This window comes from Thermobia domestica, chromosome 10, assembly GCF_964235325.1.
Source record: "Thermobia domestica chromosome 10, izTheDome1.hap1.1, whole genome shotgun sequence".
In the NCBI taxonomy this organism is placed as follows: Eukaryota; Metazoa; Arthropoda; class Insecta; order Zygentoma; family Lepismatidae; genus Thermobia; species Thermobia domestica.
The window spans coordinates 184651122-184669788 of NC_137463.1; positions in this window are offsets into that span (position 1 = coordinate 184651122).

Below are 18667 nucleotides of genomic sequence, written 5' to 3' on the forward strand. Positions count from 1 at the left end.
GCTCTAGGTAAGTGTACCGGAGTATAGGTATCCGGACGAACAGACGGACAGGCATCGAGAAATAATTTTTTTCAGTATATAGAGGCTATGAAACATGTAAATCTGTTAAAATCTCGAATCCAATCCTTTTAAAACTATCACCATACTTTCTTCTTTGATATCGTCACTCGATAGTAATTAGCAGTGTAGTATTTACTGACGATTTTTCATAAATTTATATCGAAATCTTAACTTTCTAAATACTATAATATGAACAATGAATTGATCACAAAATTTTCACTTAATTAAAGTATTCACGTTGATTGTTATGATCAATTTCAACCATTACATAAATGCGTTGCCTCAGAGGGGCCATCGATTGATCAAGTACGGACATGTGCAATATCTCCGAGAAAGAAAAAAGCGAAAGAAAAAGTAAAGATGTTCACATACCGAGGAGAAGTCTCGCCCCGCTTCTCAGTATTCAAAGATCATTCGATTGAAAAACATGGAGGTGGTAGACATTTTTTTTTATTACGATCCATATAGAAGCAAAGTACCACCAAGGAGCTTCCCGCCTTGCTTCAATGAGTGGCATCCCCAAATAACATTGCCACAAGCGAATCTATACTGTCCTCCACCATATAGACCGTATGTTTCTCCGCCAGAAACCACTGTTGTCCGAAAGCCAATTCCACAGTGTGGAGGTTTATTTGTACAAAAGTATCCTGATGGTAAGAAAGGGTATCCGCTGAGAAAGAGAGGGAAGAAGAAAAATAAACTTCAAAATAAAGAACAAGAGACGCAAAATCAAGCCCATCTTTCTGGCAGAATATTGGAAACAGATATTCAGGCTAACGTACAAGTAGTAACTGAACATACTGAAGATACCTCTACAAATGTAATAAATTGGATCGACCATGATCAAACTTCACGAAATATCAGTACAACAGATAGAAGAATGAAAAGGAAACTGTTCGAATCCTCTTCACTACGAAAACTTATTACGTACGTTTCTTCGCAACTAAAGCACAATGAAGCAGACTGGCTGGAATCTTATCAAGTCTTCATACATCTACAGAGAAGCTGATCGACCATCAGACTCACCTCTATCCTGCATTTCTTGATGTTTAGAAGACCCTCGCTGCAGCTGCCTGAAACACCTCCAAAGAAAATACATCACAAAAGGGATAGAATGAAAGGAAAACTTGATAGTCATATTACACCAGTGTCTTTGTTGCCAGTTATTTATGAAACCTCTGTGTATTTGAACATTCTTCAACGTATGTTTGGTACTGGCGATGAACGCTTACGTGAAGATTCCGTTTCAATGAACTGAAAGGTCAGGAGTAACTTTAAGTATGAGTGAAACGTTGATCCAATTATTACTTCATGACGATAATGTGATACGTTCAATCAGCGTAGTAATAACAACAAGCACAATTGAGAACACTGGTGGAAGCTTTGTTAGTTGTAAACAACAGAAAGAGCTTTCGATAACCATGAAAAAATCCAAATTAAAACTAGGACGCATACCAGAGTTATTTTCTTCTGTGGAATGTGCATTTATTTAGTTCAGCCTATTCTTTCCCATCCTCTTGAAGTAAGGATGTTATCATTAGGGAGTTACCAACCATTAGTGAGTTTCCAACCCTAACGCAACACAACATTGATGCACGAATCAGCATGTGTTCCAGACCATTGCTTTTGATTTCTTGTGAATCTCGTTCAACATTTCCTACAAGACGTAATACTTCAAACACTATGAAGAATTTACATAAATGCAGAAATGATATTGAATCAACTTCGAAATTAATTCATTATGGCCAATTTATTAAAGCACAGTCAAATTTCAGGTCTGTTGCCTGCCAAGCAGATGCTTCACTAAGTGTTTGTCGTCCTACAAGCTCCCAAGTGGAAATTTTAATTAAAACTGGGTGTTCTGTAGCCTCCCAAGTGGAGTTTTCAAATGAAGACAGTTGTTCCACAGCATCCCAAATAGTGAACCAGACATTTTTGCTCCAGCCAATACTGATGATCACACAACTGATAACTCGTTATGCGAAAATGAAACTTTCGTTAAGCAGGAAGGTTTAGAAAATGACCATGAAAAACAGAATGAGACATACGACCCAAGACAACTGATCCCTTCAAGAATTCAACAAGAAATAGAAGAACTCGAAGCTGCGTATAAGAAATATTTAATAACACAGTTAAAGCGAAGACTTCGAAAAGCATTTCGTTGTGCATCAGGTGAAAATTAATTGTGGAAAGTCGCTGAAAAGGCAGAAGAATTAGGCAATGAGCTGTATCAAGAGCTCCTACTGTATGCAACATTTGGTGAGAAGTTTTGGATCCTTTCTAACTTGAAACTATCTTGACAGTAAGCAGAAACTACAGTTGGTTAGAAAGATGTACAAAGAAGTCAAGAGTAGTGCTAAACTTAAAATTCGTGATTACTTGAGGTCATCAACTAACGTCAATCAAAAGGTTTTGGTTTATGTTTCCTTCACTGTTTCACAAAAAATATGTTGCTTACCGTTTTGAACACAAATTGCAAACATATTATGTATGAAGAAGAAGTAAACATTGTTTCAAATGTATTCTTTGTTCAAACGCTTGGATCAAATGATCCTTGACGAAATAATAAAGTAAAGAAAGTGCTATGGGTACGCAGTCAACTAAAGTATAATTTTCTGCACGGCTTGTCACTATTAAAAAAGAAAAATGCATAATGGGCATTGAAATCAAGGAGAATGAACAAAAATTTCTCCACGGCTTGTCACGACTAAAACGTCGAACTCCTAATTGGGTATTGAAATCAAAGGAACATGTAAGCTTTCAGAAAAATTCAATCACCTTTCCAGTTGTAAAACGAACTCCAGTCATCTGGTGCGTAAAATCAACTGCCCAAAACACTTAAGACTTCTAATTTGTGAAGCAACGAAAATAGCCTTTAAAAAATTTATTTATTTGCCGTAGTCTTCACGTGCTAATACAGGAGTCATCCAAAACAAGAATAACCAATTATCCGGTATTAGAAGAAAACTTTTGATCGAAAACTTTAGAGGCTTGTTATTTTAGAACACTTCAAAATGTAACATCTTCTACTAAGTCGTCAAGATTCCTGTATTTCTTTCAGAACATATCCACATATTTGTGATAAGTATGTTTTTTTTTTTTTAATAACAAACGAGAGTTAAAATTATACTAAGGTACATCAATAAAATTACAAAGCTTATTTATACATAATAAATATTTACTCTTTTATTTTGTGTTTCTGTTTTTAAAATTTATTTATTTTATACAATCAGTTCTGCTTCAATGTGAAAAAAGGAAATGACAGTCACTGAAATAAAGTCGAATAGTCACAGTTCATACTAGATCCCATTGTAGGGTGTTGTGTCAACAAACAGTGTAGTTTCAAGTGAGTGACACACAGACAAGGCTTTTGCTGTTACCAATAATAATAATAATAATAATAATAATAATAATAATAATAATAATAATAATAATAATAATAATAATAATAATAATAATAATAATAATAATAATAATAATAATAAACTGAGAAATAGCGGTACAGAGACCAAATAAGAACAAAGATTACAAATATTGCAGAATATTACGGAATGTTACAATTAAATGTACAGAGCAACTAAATGTACGACTGGAGTTTCGTCGAGGATTTGGAGCTATTTTTCAACCAGAATATAAATTGTATGATTAATTGTAATAAAGTTTGTTATTTAGAATTTGTTGTTGTCATTTATTATATATTCGTATCATTGTTGATATTTGTGTAATAACTGGATTATCAAGAGTAACATTAACTCAACAGGCTCCTTCCGGCTGGTCTACGGCCTACGTAATTCTTTCTGCGGCCTCACTGTGCGGCCTGAGTTACTTAGTTCGTATGGAACAGTGGTGGATAGGAACGGTTACAACGTTCAATGTTGAAAACATAATGGCGTTCAATGTTGAATTCATCACGAACCTAAATGGTATAAAGTATCTGAGGCGCGTGTTAAAAAGTGCCGCATTTTTTTACGAGGTATGGCAACTTTGATGAAGTTGTGAATGCACAGAAGCATGCCCTAGTATTCTGTGCTTGCAACAGAGATAGAATCATCCTACTGGAGTTGTGTACGTGCGAGTAGCAGTAAGGTGAAATGGCTACCGTATTAAAAGTCCCACCAAACGTCAAGTGAAATTTATTATACGATTTCTGAACGCCAAAGAACAGAATCGGAAATTGTGTGCCATTCAAGGACCGACGGTAATAAGTGAAGGGAAGTCAGGCATGATCCAGAGAGTTTCGGGAAGAACATTCCAAATATTCATGACGATGGACGTAGTGGAAGGGCTAGTGCTCAGGCGGATGATCTGGTGAACACGTTAACGAGAAAGTGCGATCCAATCGCCGGTTCACAATAACTAAACTCGCCAAAGAGTTCCAGAAGTGTGTGTGTAAACAGTGCATCGAGTTGTGACTGACTAGCTGGATTATTACAAACTATATACGAGGTAGGTATCTAAAATGCTGACGAACGCTTACAAAGAGCAAAGAATAACAGCTGCTCGACAGAATGCGGATGACTTCTTTTCTCGTACAGTGACTGAGGTTGAAATTTGGATGTTCTACGCCACTGGGAAGTCGAAGTAACAGTCAATGGAATGGCGGTTCTCCTAAAGCGAGGAAGTTCAAACAATATTATCATTTCACAAAATCATGGCAACTGTGTTTTGGAACCAGTATTATGTGATTCTTGTGGAATTCTTACAACCAGGACGAACAATTACAGCAGATGTGTATTGCCAAATACTGAATAATCTGCGATGTGATATTCAAAATCAGCGGGGAGAAATGCTACGCTCTGGAATTCTTCTGATCCACCCGCGCATAGATGCTCGTACTGTTGAAACAATTCAAAGATTTCGATGGGACAATTCAATCATCGCCCGTCTTTTTCCCCAGTGATTATTTTTTTCTTCATCTGAAAAAGTGGTTTATATCAAAGCATTTCAATGATAGTAAAGGTCTCAAGCTATCAGTTCTGGACAGGTTTTACTGTCAAGTGGCATATTTTTGCACAGAGGGTAGACGGAAGCTTCTGCCATACTACCAGAAATGTCTGGAGTTTCATGATGATTAAGTAGCCATGCCACGTAGTCGCAAAATTGCCCATTTATGCCCATTCATGCCGAAAATATATGTCGTATGTCTTTAGGAATTCCATAAATACAAAAAAAAAAAACTTTTTTTATGAGAGAAAATTGCATGTCTTCTTGGGAATGCGCAGAAGATGATAACACGTGTTTCCAAGAAGATATTATACAATAATAATAATAACAAATATGGAATTGTAATTACATAAAAGAAAAAACAAATCTACGAAACTTTATCGCCAAATTCTAAGTCTATTTTGTTAACGACGCAAACTTGCAGCGAAATTTACAAAGAGAGAGGGAAAGTTATATCTTATTAGAAATACAACGTAAATCTCAAACAATGTTAGTTATTATACATATTACACAGTCCTAATATGCATAGATATTAAAGATTTTGAAAAAGAAAAGGACTAAATACAGTTGAGATGAGTTGATTTTGAGTTTAACGTCCTTTTCAGCAGTGAGGCTATACTAGACGAGACCTGTTGATTAACGTGGAATCCGAACCACTTGAGCTCCCACTGGGAATCGAACCCGGGTCTCCCACGCCAAAGACGCGTACCGCTTAGCCACCTAGGACTAAATAAATTAACTACAAAATAAAGGAAACGATCAGGTATTTTGTGTTAGTGGCTTGGTTATACAGTAAAACTTGTCTTCAACGGACCCTTTGTTAAACGGAAAATTTCATGGTCCCATGAATTTACGTGCGAAAATCGTGTTAAGTTCCCTTCATCAAACGGAAACTGTATTACACGGACAACGGAAATCAAAATAAGCGTCTTAGGAGTCTTCATCCCGGCGAAATTAAAATACCGCTAATTTTACAGTAATTATGTGATATCTTCAAATAGATAAAAGATAATCGAAATGTGGAACAAGAGCGCCCTAGACAATATTATTTTACATGTGAAACCGTTATCACGACTCACTTATCTTTGGAAATCGGCATTTATTTTCGCGTTTCTAAACGGCTGAAAACGGAAAGTCACTAGGTAACTTGTGATAACGGTACCTCATGCAAAATAATATTGTCTAGGGCGCTCTTGTTCCATATCTCAATTATCTTTTATCTATTTGAAGATATAACATAATTCCTGTAAAATTAGCGGTATTTTAATTTCGCCGGGATGAAGACTCTTAACGGAAAATTTCAAGTTTCGGAGTGCAGCATTTAGAAAGATTTAGTCTTCCTATGAGAGATTAGATATATTTTTATTAAAACATATATACGACGAATATACATGTTTTAATTGAGAATTATACTGAAAGTCCGAAAGGAGGAAAGGAGCTGGTGGAAGAAGAGAAATATGGAATTAAGTTGGGAGAGGTACGTAGACTAAAGACTTATCAATTTGCCTTACGTCGAAATGACAATGATATTCTTAGCATTGTTTCTCAGGCTAAAGTCTCTGTGGAAAGTTGGGCAGACAAGCAGCGGTGTGTACAGAAAACAATCCTTGACTATTAACGTGTGTAAAGTATTTTTCTGTTTATTGTGAATTTTGCGTTATTAATTCGTAGTAGAAATAAATAATGTAAATTGACTTAGGTACGTACAGCTTCTTATTTAGCCTCAGTACATCTATTATGTGCATGCGATTTTTTGTACAGGTTTGCCTTCGTTAACCGGAAACCTATCTTTAACGGAAATTTTTGCAAGTCCCGTTGAATTCCCCTAAAAACAGGTTTTACTGTACTATCCGCTTCATTCTAGATTTTTAAAAATTTTCAAATAATACTGAATTGTGTGTTTTAAAATGTTAAAATTATCACGAATTTCATAAAGAGAGGAATCTTCATTTTTTAAGTATTGTCATAACCGTAAAGGGAAACTTTTAAACATTTGACACTTTAATTAAAATGTCATAGTCTCTGTAATATATACAAAATGGACAGAAATAATGTGCGTAAAACTCTTAGTTATTGTAGAGTAAAAATATAAAAGTTGATTAAAAGTAGGGATAGTCCTCAACCCAAGTAGTGACTTTACTCTTTGCATCATTAAAATAAACATATTACAAAAATAATTGCAGAATAATAATTTGATTATGTTTATTGAGTGAACGTAGGTTACTGATTAGCGTTGGCGCTTCGTAATTTACCTGGTATGAAGAAAGATGTAAGCCATGATAAGCATCGATTGAAAATGGTATGAATTGAAAGCTAAGTTCTACGTCCCATGGCTATGAAGCTTAGACTAAAGAAGACGGTAATGATGAGAAATGAATGAAATGGAGGAATGAATAAAGTGGGAGGAAGCCGGTGATCTTTGTTCTTTCTGTTTATATGCTAGAAAACATTGTCGGATATACAAAGCTGTGGATTATAGTTGTAATACGCCCCTGTCCTATAATTGTATCATAATGCATTACATGATATTTTATAGTTGTACTATAACCAACGTTTCATGATGTTCGGTTACTTACCGTATTATATTAACTACTAGTTGAAATACCGATTCTACGCGTGGGTCAGATAAAACATCTATTTAAATATAACTAAATTATTTTTATATGTCTCGCCCCCCCCCTCCTCGCAGGTCACCTCGACCCGTATACAACGATAGCTGAATTTGAAAGTCATCGCCAATGGAAATGTCACCATTGATCTCAGCGACCGCGAAAACTATGAATTTGACACTAATCTCGGTCATTATGGATTATTTTTACATGTCTCGGTATCCCCCCGGTGACCCCCGGCTCGCAGCCGAACGGGATGAATTTGGAAGTTAATGCGATCTTAGTTTCGCCATTGATCTCAGCGATCGCGAAAACTATGAATTCGACACTAATACCGTTCATTTTCTACTACTTTTACATGTCACGCTAAACCTCCCTGAGACCCCCTGGTTCGAATTGAAAAAAGAAAGCGCTTTGTCTTGGTCTGGAGCCTGGACCAAGGTACCCCTGACCAAAATTTTTTAACTCTCACAAGGGAACATCTTATATTGATAGTAGCGTTGTCCAATCAAACAATGTGCAATCGATAGAAGAGTGGAGAAAAGTGAGAAATACAAAGTTTTATGGGCCGACACCCAAAAACACAGAAGATACAGACTAGAACAGCGTTTCCCTACCTTTTTCACCTTGCCGCACACTACGGGTGTAACTTGAATTTTCGCGGCACACTCATAAATATCTTTATTATTATTATTTGTAAATATAAAATACAGTGATATTTTTTTCTGTGATTACTGATCACCTTCTCACAGAGAAGTAAGCTCGATCGTTAGTTTTCCCCCTGGTTAATCATTACGCTTATTTTTCGTTCTAATTTTAAAAAAAGAAAACAATTGCAATAAATTATAGGGCTCAAGATTTTAAAAATACACTTTCTTTTCGAAAACTGTATTTAACCTTTCACTAAAAAAGATCATTAAATAACGAACGAACAAACACATTTCTTGTGCTTTGAAAATACTAATATATGTAACTTGTATGCATGTTTGATTCGTCGAAAGGATTGAATGATACTTTAAAATTTCAAGTTATGATATAGTCTGCAACAATAAAGAAGCAATAATGGTCATAATGACAACAAATACTTTTTTCAACATTAAAAATGTTCACAAAAGTAACAGAGTATTTAACTTAAAATTTATTAACATGGTTAATATATTTTATATTTTTTAAAATATTATATGAAGGTTAGAACTCTTCAATAATATTAGTAATGTAACAATTTTCAATAATATCTATTGAAGGTTACAAATGTTTAATAAAACAATATATGAAGGTTACGACTTTTCAAAAATAAGTAAAACAAGTTTGTGCAAGAAGCAAAATTAATGTGCAACTTGAGCTTGGTGTTCTTTCGTAATCTTATCTTCAATTCTGGACGAATAGTTGATAAACACACCCTTATATAGTGTTCCGGGGTTAGTAGTGACCTGTTCTTACACTTAATGGTGTTCGTTGCAAAAAAATCCTTGTTTACTTAAGTAGGATGTAGAAAAGGAAATGAGAACTTTCACAGCCTTCGTAGAAATAGCTGGATATTCTCTCTGGAGAGAAATCCAGAATGATGCCATGTCTTGCTGTGAGTTGTCGAGCTTCAAACCTCGGTCATTTCTCACATCGACCAATTCACTTTCTTCCTGGGCAATTAATTCTGCTGACTAGGATAGAAGGCGTAAACGGGTCCCTCACAAAGTCAAATGAAGTCAACTGAAGCATAGGAAGCAACATGTTGCGTAAATACTTCTCAACATTGGTGTGTATGAAGCTCCTATAAATAAAATTCTGTTTCGGAAATACTATCTGCTACCCCGTAATGTATGTGCAATAATATATTACAATTACAGTATTTTTTTCCGTTATGAAAGTTCATAGCAATGAGAAATACAAATATACATTTTTTCCTATGTCTTGCAATTTGGTTGCTATAGAATTAATAATTTTGTTCTGATTTCCTCGCGGTACACTAGCGGCTCATTCACGGCACACCGGTTTGGAAACGCTGATCTAGAATGATGTGAAGATAGCAATGCAAAAGATACACTGACACAGAAAGAACTTCAAAATGATTAAAGTGATCAAAATGACATTTACACAACAGTATAATAAGCAAACATTGTACCGTACCCACAGACATACTCAATAACATCATATGTAATGCAGTGTTGCCAACTGAGCAAAAAATGAAGTTTTGTTAAATTGCACGGAACACAAATTCTAATATGCAGAAAATCTAATTATGAGTAGAACCATACCTGTGAAGTCATGATGTGCAGTATTCTCAACGTTTGAAGATAGGTCTATATGAATTCCTACATGAATCTCCTATGTACAAGAGAACATACAGTACACGATTCAAACTAATTAAAACCGAAATATGAGACCCAAACAAGAATATAATCACTGAAGTACGAAAATAAGGGACAAAGCACAGTGTCGAAGCAGTTTGCCCAAGTGGAAAGTTAGAATAGTATCAAACACAGCACGCAAAACTGAAATGATACATGCTCTTTGATTGATTAGCAAGCTCACTTTTCTGATGCACGTGATACTGTATCACCTCACACATTATTGGTAGTCAATTTTTCAGTGTTGCTGTTGATAAAGCGTTTCGTAGTATGTTGGTACTGTATCTATTCTTCTACATCCGAGATTCATGTAGGAATTCATATAGGCCTATCTTCAAATGTTGGCAACATTGTACATCATGACTTCACAGTGTGATTCTACTCATAATTAGAATTTCTACATCTTATAATTTGTGCTCCGGGCCATTTAACAAAACTTCATTTTTTGCTCAGTTGGCAACACTGCATTACATATGATGTTATTGAGCATGTCTGTGGGTACAATGTTTGCTTACTATACTGTTGTGTAAATGTCATTTTGATCACTTTAATCATTTCGAAGTTCTTTCTGTGTCAGTGTATCTTTTGCATTGTCATCTTCACATCGTTCTAGATTCTTCTTTCCTCCGTATCTCCTGTGTTTATGGGTGTCGGCTCGTAACACTTTGGATTTCTCATTTTTCTTCACTCCTCTATCGATTGCTCTTTGTTTGATTGGGCAATGCTACTATCAATATAAGATGGTCCCTTGCCAGTCCACTCGTCTGGTCCCCAGGTCGCAGACGGACAGAAACACAGAAAACATAAAAAAAATCTATTTTATTTATATTAGATAGAGTAGATATTTGAGTCAGCGTACAGTTTATGGAAGTGTATTGCATATATTTTTTTCAGAAGACATTTTGAAGCAGCACTCTCTACCACTGAGCCACCGGTGGTCGAAAGTGTGGATACAGCCAAATAAAATCCAAACCAGGCATGTAGCCATGGGGGGGAAGTCCGGGGGGTCCGGACTCCCCCTTCGAGACCAGAAATGAAAAAAGTAAGGATGAAACAAAATGAAATGAGAAAAAGAAGGATCAGCGTTAAAAATAAAAATAAAAAAAACTACAGCAAGCTTTTGGTTACTCTTTCTTATGATTAGATTTGTATTACTTGCAATACATGGTGACGAGGTGAGTGTGATATCCTGGAAGAGTCAGGGAATTTGAAATTTCTAGAAAAGTTACAGAATTCTCAGAATTTCTGCTAATAGTCAAGGAGATTTCAAGCTTCCGAAAGCATAGTGCCGTTGAGTAACAACGTGGAAATTTTTTATCATAATTTTTCGTCATCGCATCCTGGCAGAATCAAACATGTTATTTCAAAAACAATTTTCTACTGCTCCTTTAACCTGTCATTTGGAACCGATAATAGCTGACGGAATAATAAAAACAAAAAATTATATGGAAAAGGAGTTCTATTAGCATTTGATTCAACAGAAAAAGGAACGCAGATATTGTAAAATATTTTACAAGACTTATTAAATATGTACTTTTTATAATAGTGAATATGTACTTTTCATAATAGTTGAGATCATGATGAAAGGAATATTGTTATATTTGAATGAACAAAGAAAGGAACGTAAATATTGTAGAATCTTTTTCGATACTTTTTTATTCTTTTATTATTCGAGATTTCTTCATAGTTTGTTATTAAAATACTTACCAACATATCCTCATTTTATTGTCCTAACAAACCAATATATGTTGATAGTAAAGTTGATCAAGCTCCATGAGGCTTCAGAATTTCATATCACGCCCTTCCCCTGTTACGAAATCTTGGCTAAACGAACCAATATATGTTCCAGTAGTTTAGAATGATCAAGCCCCTGCTGTGATGATTAAAGTATTTCATGTCAGGGAGCTGCCCCCTTCACGAAATCCTGGCTACGTGCCTGTCCAAACCATTCAGAATTGGGAAAAAGGGAAAAGATGATGATAACAGACGAGGGAGAAAATATTTTCAGACATACTGCATCATCGGCCGCTATCTTGAAATCCACCATCTTTAAATGGCGGGAACTTTTTTAAATGGGAAACTTACCGGATGATATATCAAATAGGACTGATTTTTTTTTTTAAGATATCCAGTGGTGAAATGTTAATGGCTCTACGACCAACCGTTGCTAAGTTTTAACCGATTTTCTGCACTTACATAGAGATAACTGCGGGCAATGTGTGACCCACTGACCGATGTTATACCAATTGTTCAATGTATCATTCCTCCTGAGGAATCGTTAAATGTATCTGCTGCTACCAGTCATTCATTACTCTTCCCAGCGTGTCCTCAGGAATGCTGGTACACGCATCAGTAATCCTGTGTTGAAGGTGATTAATTTCCCTGATCTTGGTAACATACACAACGGATTTCACGTAGCATCACAGAAAAAATCCAATAGAGTGAGGTCTGGGGGATGCGGTGGCCATTTCACAGGTCCTCGCTGGCCTATCCATCTCTGTGGGAATTGCTTACTAGGTACTCACGAGCACATAATCTGAAATGAGGTGGTGCCCCGTTATGTTGATAAAACAAAGGGAAAAAGCCATCCTCTAATGTGACGGACGGCAGGGTCTCCTCTTAAAGCATGATACGGTAAGGAATTGCATTTAAATTGCCTTCGAAGAAGAATGGGCACACCACAGGGATACCCCACACACTGCATCACACCATTACTTTGTCAGAGCCAACGACCCAAGAATCGTCGCACCACTGTCGATTGTTGTCACACCAATATCGATGATTTTGCTCTTTCACCTCGCCCGACACACACACACACACACACACACACACAATGGCCTCGTCCGAGAATAGCACGTCATATGAGAATAGAGGATTCTGCCTGGTTTGTTCCGCGGCCTACTCACAGAATTCAACTCGGCGGTCTGGATCATCCTCGGTCAGACGTTGGAATAGCTGTATCTTGCATGCACAGATACGGTTCGTAGGATGAAGGTACGGCATACACCACATTCTTGGGCTAGGCGATGGGTACTGCGGGTGGAACTTTTCGCGAATGATGCCAATACAACAGTGGATGTCGTTTCGTCCGCCGCTGTGCGAGGCCTGCCTGCTTTTGGTTTGTTTTCCACCGATCTGGTTTCCTTTCCACACTGCACTATGGGAAATCGGCTCCCGTTCTGGGTGACGAGCGTTGAAATCGTTTGCGATCTGTCTGTTGCTGCGTTCTACTGAGATCAATATGATCTGTATCAGCTCATCCTTTGTTAGTGCCATTCCGTGTTACGCCACCTGAAACAAAAGAAAAGCACCAAGGAGCTCAACTGAAGTTCATCCTCCTATGCTCCCAATGGGAAGTGTGTTCAGTGGAAATATATATCTGTAAATAAGAAGTGAATGCATTTGTATTAAACATTATTGTTTCACAAGTAAAAGTTTCTTACAAAATGAAAAAAAAATCATAAAGTAGTATGCTACGTATATGCAAATAGTTCTGCTTTATGCAAATACTCAAACGATTGAACTCGACAGAATATTGTGTCGAGTCAGAGATAGATGAAAAGTGCCGGCTGAAAATGTTGACTATCTTTGTGGAATTAGTTTTGGGAAATTCGTTTAATTGCAAAGTAGACTCACTAACAGTCGAATAGTGGCTATTTAGTGAGGGAGGCGAAACCGATGTCGAACAACAGTCGATTAACTTCGGCTACTGAGAGACGATACATACTCTTCCAATTCTGGCTCTTCGAAGATTTGATATCTAGCACGAGTTTAAGGAATGGGAAATCGATGGGTATTCTCAAGAGTTGGATGCCGATTAAAACCATCAAGATCACACAGACAAATCAAAATTTCTTCAGACATTACGCGAACCCCTTGGAACTTGTCGACTATCTTGGTGGATCATCTGTATTCGCATTATGGAATGAAAACACAAGCAGTGTCAATAACTGTCTGCTCAAATAACTCTAGATCAGCACATTTCAGGTAAATCATCGGAAGAATTGAATTCACTGATCATCCGAAATGTCAGTCAATCAACGTGCTTCAAGTTGAATCCTGGTAGATGAAATGGATTAGTACAGTCAGAAGCAAAGGTATCTCCCCTGTGACTGCTATAACTGCATTAGGTCGGGTCTAGCACTTGTGCTGCTATCGCAAGCGCCTGGATAGATGCAACTCAATTTACACCTAACATTTCAACCAGTAGGCGACAGTTAGTACTGTAAGCCTATAGACAACTGAAGCATTTCTCCATTTTGAGATTTATCTCTGGTTTGGAGCATGTTGTCCGATGGGTGCTATATGCATAATTGATATAATTATCTGCATAATGTATTATTTCACTACACTCTGTATGTGAAAAGAAAGAAGAAAACGCTGACCATACATCAGTTAGAAAATGGTCGAAATTAACTAAAAATATGAAATCTGGAACAATTGAAAGAAATAAGTTTGTAAATCTTTGTTTTTATTAATGAACCTATTCGAATCTCCCGTCATTCGAAAATCATTTGTTTCTTCACAGCAAAAAAGCTTGTATCACACAGAGTATGGAATGAAATTTTAATAGAAACTCGTTAAAAGTTTCGGACCAGTGGATATTCGAACCTGGGCCGATTTGAAAAAAAAAAAGAAACATGTGGTAATCACTTGCCTACACCGACCCTTATTTGTTATTTAAAAAAAAAGCTAGTAGAAAAGCTTTATTGTACGACTAGTTCAGATACTAAGGCCTGTGTGCAGATGCGATCACTATTTGAGTTACTCATCATTTCCTTCTTTAACTCAAAAACGGGTCAAATAAACCTTTCTCAATGACGAAAATGTCTCGAAACGTTCCTCAAGTTGATGATGAGGTTTTAATGTTGGTTCCGCAGCCTAGGAAGATGAAAAGATGGCAGGGCTGCAGGGAAGCAAACTGGTTCACACTGGTTTTTCATGAATCTAGTAAATTGGACCACGAGAAACATGAATCTGAAGGAATTTTGACGATTCGAATTTCGGAACTCGAGATATTCGAATTTGAAGTCACCAGGGAAGCAAACTGGTTCACACTCGTTTTTCATGAATCTAGTAAATTAGACCACGAGAAACATTAATCTGAAGGAATTTTGACGATTCGAATTTCGGAACTCGAGATATTCGAATTAGAAGTCACCAGGGAAGCAAACTGGTTCACACTGTTTTTTCATGAATCTAGTAAATTGGACCACGAGAAACATGAATCTGAAGGAATTTTGACGATTCGAATTTCGGAACTCGAGATATTCGAATTAAAGTCACCAGGGAAGCAAACTGGTTCACACTGGTTTTTCATGAATCTAGTAAATTAGACCACGAGAAACATGAATTTGAAGGAATTTTGACGATTCGAATTTCGGAACTCGAGATATTCGAATTTGAAGTCACCAGGGTAGCAAACTGGTTCACACTGTTTTTTTATTTGTTTTTTCTTCTTGATTATCGTAAATTACACTACGATGAATATTGATTCCAATACTCTCTGTCGATAAGACTTTTGAAGTTGAATACTTGCAAATTTGAAATTTAATCTATATATATAAAAGAGAACGCACAAATCCTTTGTTCCCTCATCACGCTAATACGGCTGAACCAATTTCTTTCATTTTTGGGGGGTTATTAGGATTTGGACCCTAGATGGTTTTTATCATATCACTTTAATTTTTAATTACCAGTGTCTTGAGATAATTGACCATTCAAGTGTCCATAACGTACAAATCCTTTGTTAGTTCATCATAGGTAAAAATAAACGTATTTATATGCAACCCGCATGACCGTGTCACTCGGCGGGTTAACATAAATGACAGGCGATATAATGTTAACATTTACTGCAATCTACTATGGTTTTTATCATATCACTTGAAAGCGAAAAAGTAAAAATTATCTAAGTAACAACGTTTATTGCGTTCCGGGGTGACCGCAGCGAAGCGGGGTGAACGCTGCTAGTCTATATTATAAAAGAGAACGTACAAAACCTTTGTTCCCTCATCACGCTAATACGGCTGAACCAATTTCTTTTATTTTTGGGGGGTTATTAGGATTTGGACCCTAGATGGTTTTTATCATATCACTTTAATTTTTAATTACCAGTGTCTTGAGATAATTGACCATTCAAGTGTCCATACGTACAAATCCTTTGTTATTAGTTCATCATAGGTATAAAAATAAACGTATTTATATGCAACCCGCATGACCGTGTCACTCGGCGGGTTAACATAAATGACAGGCGTTTTAATGTTAACATTTACTGCAATTTGAAAGCGAAAAAGTAAAAATTATCTAAGTAACAAAGTTTATTGCGTTCCGGGGTGACCGCAGCGAAGCGGGTCACTCGGCGGGTTAACATAAATGACAGGCGCTATAATGTTAACATTTACTGCAATTTGAAAGCGAAAAAGTAAAAATTATCTAAGTAACAAAGTTTATTGCGTTCCGGGGTGACCGCAGCGAAGCGGGGTGAACGCTGCTAGTATGACATAATGGAGATGATTTTCAGCATAATATTTGAAAGAAGTTCTTTTCCTGTTTCTGATTCATAAAAGGTTTCACTGTTCGTATGCAGAGTAACTGGAAATTCGATGTATTAATTAGAGGGTGTATTCTACAACTAATTTGGAACATTTTTGCCTACATGCACCGAGGGTCGCAAGTGAATTAATTTTGAGTTTTTTTTTTTTAACATTTGGGGATTTTTTTTTTTTTCAATTTTCGGAGCTATAACTAGAGGCTGCTAGTTGTGAACAAAGTGCCTCTTTATGTCTTTTTAAATTGACACATTTTGAGTAGTCGTCGACTGAAATTATACTGTGAACAAACAACATATCTGAAAGTACCATAACTCCTCGGGAGGCTCAAAGTTATTATTATTATTATTATTGCTATTGTTGTTGTTGTTGTATATCACTACCAGAGTACTGTATTATTGCTTTTGATTTAGATTTTTTGAACAACTACAGGCATTCTAGGATTAGCAATTTGTGACTCAATCGTGTATTTATTCTACTTTCGGGCATGTTGTTTGTTTAGGGTATGGGTATTAACTTTCGTTGAGTCAACAGTTTTTAATGCAAGACATTCAGTCACTTTGTAGTGGGGCCGCGGTGGCTCAGTGGTAGAGCGTTCACCTCTGGTGCTTGGGGTCTCGGGTTCGATTCCAGCCCCCGCCAAGTGAACTTTGTGGTGGACAAACACCGTGTGCGTGGGTTTTCTCGGGGTTCTCCCGTTTCCTCCCACTTTCTTCATTCCACCATTTCATCCATTTCTCATAATCACCGTCTCCTTTAGCCTAACCGGCATAACCGTGGGACGTAAAATTCAAAGATTTCATTTCATTTTCAGTCACTTTGTAAACTAATGATAATTTTGCGGTTCTTGATAGGTTGCTTCACATGTTCCTACATATAGATTTGAAAATTACGAATGGCACTTGTTTAAATACTCATACATCCTCTCTGTATTCTAAATTTATGCATTTTAATTAGATGAATGGCATGCAGGTACAACATAGATATAATATACAGAATAACAAATTACACTATATAGGCTAGGTTTAATGTATAGTAAGTACCAGTCTCAAAATGTTTACAACTCAAGAAAATGAGGATTCAAATCTTCTCGAATCTTGATTAGAGGTTCAATATGTGCGTCAAGAACCCAAATTCTTAAGGGCTCATGTTCATTGTTAACATCAAGTGTATATCGGTTCCCGCACCTCAATAATTCTTCTACTTTTTCTTGAATAGTTTGACATTGATCAATTGCTGGTAATCCTGTTCTTCTACTCGGACTATAACAGTGTATTGGTCTGCAAAGTGCTCTTGCCAGAATGGCCATATGGATATTTGCTCCCCAGCCTTCTCGAGCTATACCTCCTTCATTCATATTTTCGTTAGTAACTACCTCAGAGCTATGATATATATAGTTTAGGAGATCTCCTTCGTTGTCAATAAAGAATTGGACGCGTTGAAGTTCATCTTGAGGATCTGCTCGAGGAGTGAGTATCCAGTTTCGATTTTCCCACATATATTTGACGGTGTAGAGTCGTAAAAAATAGGCGTAAAACTCATGACCAAAGAGAGCAAAGCTAATTGCGTTGAACAAACAGTTACCCAAACCATTTATATGTGGAATTGTGAAATCACTAAGTAAGAAAGCCAACTGAGGGTGTCGCTGCATATGATGTGTATCTCTTGAGGGATGATTTGGTGGAATTTGCCAGCCGCAGATCTGTTCTTGATGTTGAACAGTTTGGAAAACTTCACTAACCCAATGAAGAGTTGGGAGAAAAGCATTGAGATCTTCAGCTGCGTGATGAAAGCGTATCCATGTGAGAGCATCACGAGATCGGGTGTTCAGCTCTTCCAGAAACTGACCCAATGGCTGGGAAGATGAATGTTGATCTGGCTTGGCTAGTGTTTCAGAGAATGTCACCTCCTTACGTTGTACTTGCGTTCCTAGTGACTCTAAATGAGCTTCAGAAAGATCCATCTCAAGTAAGGAAGGGTTGTGTCGACGAGGCTCCTCGACCAAATAGACATCAAGTTCTTCTTCTACATCTTTAGGGTGTTCATATCGCACTCCACCAATGCCAGGGTAAACGTTCCGAATGTCGATCAAGAACTGTTGAAACATTCGCCGCCAATCTTTTAATGTATAGCCTTTATGATTGTATTTGAAAGGCCTGAG